This window comes from Arachis hypogaea, chromosome 7 (assembly GCF_003086295.3).
Source record: "Arachis hypogaea cultivar Tifrunner chromosome 7, arahy.Tifrunner.gnm2.J5K5, whole genome shotgun sequence".
Classification (NCBI taxonomy): domain Eukaryota; kingdom Viridiplantae; phylum Streptophyta; class Magnoliopsida; order Fabales; family Fabaceae; genus Arachis; species Arachis hypogaea.
This window is the reverse complement of record NC_092042.1, coordinates 60772405-60775033: the sequence shown is the minus strand read 5'-3', so window position 1 is coordinate 60775033 and position 2629 is coordinate 60772405. Positions and strand designations below refer to the sequence as shown.

Genomic DNA, 2629 nt, shown 5'->3' with positions numbered 1-2629 from the left:
AAATAACTTGTCATTTAGCTTCATGATTGCTCCAAGGTATTTAGCAACTTGCTCTTCAGTGACATACTCATCCTCTTCAGAGGAAGAATACTCATCAGAGCTCATGAATGGCAGAAGTAAATCCAATGGAATCTCTATGGTCTCAGTGTGAGCCTCAAATTCCCATGGTTCCTCATTAGGGAACTCATTGGAGGTCAGTGGACGTCCATTGAGGTCTTCCTCAGTGGCGTTCACTGCCTCTCCCTCCTCTCCAAATTCGGCCATGTTGATGGCCTTGCACTCTCCTTTTGGATTTTCTTCTGTATTGCTTGGAAGAGTACTAGGAGGGAGTTCAGTAATTTTCTTGCTCAGCTATCCCACTTGTGCCTCCAAGTTTCTAATGGAGGACCTTGTTTCAGTCATGAAACTTTGAGTGGTTTTGATTAGATCAGAGACCATGGTTGCTAAGTCAGAGTTACTCTGCTTAGAATTCTCTGTCTGTTGCTGAGAAGATGATGGAAAAGGCTTGCCATTGCTAAACCTGTTTCTTCCACCATTATTATTGTTGAAACCTTGTTGAGGTCTCTGTTGATCCTTCCATGAAAGATTTGGGTGATTTCTCTATGAAGAATTATAGGTGTTTCCATAGGGTTCTCCCATGTAATTCACCTCTTCCATTGAAGGGTTCTCAGGATCATAAGCTTCTTCTTCAGATGAAGCGTCCTTAGTACTGCCTGGTGCAGCTTGCATTCCAGACAGACTTTGAGAAATCATATTGACTTGCTGAGTCAATATTTTGTTCTGAGCCAATATGGCATTCAGAGTACCAATCTCAAGAACTCCTTTCTTCTGATTCGTCCCATTGTTCACAGGATTCCTTTTAGAAGTGTACATGAATTGGTTATTTGCAACCATTTCAATCAGTTCTTGAGCTTCTGCAGGCGTCTTCTTCAGATGAAGAGAGCCTCCAGCAGAACTATCCAATGACATCTTGGACAGTTCAGACAGACCATCATAGAAGATACATATGATGCTCCATTCAGAAAGCATGTCAGAGGGACACTTTCTGATTAATTGTTTGTATCTTTCCCAAGCTTCATAGAGGAATTCTCCTTCCTTCTGTCTGAAGGTTTGGATTTCCACTCTAAGCTTACTCAATTTTTGAGGTGGAAAGAACTTTGCCAAGAAGGCATTGACTAGCTTTTCCCAAGAGTTCAGGCTTTCTTTAGGTTGTGAGTCCAACCATGTCCTAGCTCTGTCTCTTACAGCAAAAGGAAATAGCATAAGTCTGTAGACCTCAGGGTCAACCCCATTGGTCTTGACAGTGTCACAGATTTGCAAGAATTCATCTAAAAACTGATGAGGGTCTTCCAATGGAAGTCCATGAAACTTGCAATTCTGTTGCATCAGAGAAACTAATTGAGGCTTAAGCTCAAAGTTGTTTGCTCCAATGGCAAGGATAGAGATGCTTCTCCCATAGAAGTCGGGAGTAGGTGCAGTAAAGTCACCCAGCACCTTCCTTGCATTGTTGGCATTGTTGTTGTTTTCAGCTGCCATGGGTTCTTCTTCTTTGAAGATTTCTGTTAGGTCCTCTACAGAGAGTTGTGCCTTAGCTTCTCTTAGTTTTTGCTTCAAGGTCCTTTCAGGTTCAGGGTCAGCCTCAACAAGAATGCTTTTGTCTTTGCTCCTGCTCATATGAAAGAGAAGAAAACAAGGAAATATGGAATCCTCTATGTCACAGTATAGAGATTCCTTGAGGTGTCAGAGGAAAAGAAAAATGGAAGGAAGAAGTAGAAAATTCGAACTTATCAAAAAAAGATGGAGTTCGAATTGTGCATTAAGGGGGAGTGTTAGTCCATAAATAGAAGGATGTGAGAAGAGGGAAATAAACTAAAAACATTTTAAAAACATTTTGAAAAAGATTAATTGATTTTCGAAAACTAAGAGTGAAAAAGAAATCAAGTGATTTTTGAAAAAGATTTTGAAATTAGAAATTAAAAAGATATGATTGAAAACTATTTTGAAAAAGATGTGATTAGGAAGATATGATTGAAAAGTTATGGTTTTAAAAAGATGTGATTGAGAAAATATGATTTGAAAAACAATTTAAAAAGATTTGATTTTGAAAAATTAATGACTTGGCTAACAAGAAAAGATATGATTCAAACATTAAACCTTTCTCAACAGAAAAGGCAACATACTTGAATTGTTGAATCAAATCATTAATTGTTAGCAAGTATTTTTGAAAATGGAAAGAAATTGATTTTGAAAAATATTTGATTGAAAAGATATGATTTGAAAAAGATTTGATTTTGAAAAATTTTGAAAACTTGAAAAAAAATTTGCATTAAAAACAAAATCCTCCCTCTTGTGCCATCCTGGCGTTAAACGCCCAGAATGGTATCCATTCTGGCGTTTAACGCCCAAAACACTACCCTTTTGGGCGTTAAATGCCCAACCAAGCATCCTGGCTGGCGTTTAAACGCCAGTTTGCCTTCCTCACTGGGCGTTTTGAACGTCTAGCTTTTTCTGTATAATTCCTCTGCTGTATGTTCTGAATCTTCAATTCTCTGTATTATTGACTTGAAAAGACGCAAATTAAAAATATTTTGGATTTTTAATAATGAGGAATAATCAAAATGCAACTAAA

The 2629-nt window shown here is 37.8% G+C and overlaps 1 non-coding gene across 1 annotated transcript; it reads left to right on the top strand.

The window, feature by feature from the left end:
• The first annotated feature begins 1023 nt into the window (after window positions 1-1023).
• On the top strand, window positions 1024-1131 carry LOC112704805 (small nucleolar RNA R71). Its single transcript, XR_003155412.1, has one exon. It is a non-coding gene; the product is annotated as a small nucleolar RNA R71 (small nucleolar RNA).
• The last annotated feature ends 1498 nt before the right edge of the window (window positions 1132-2629 follow it).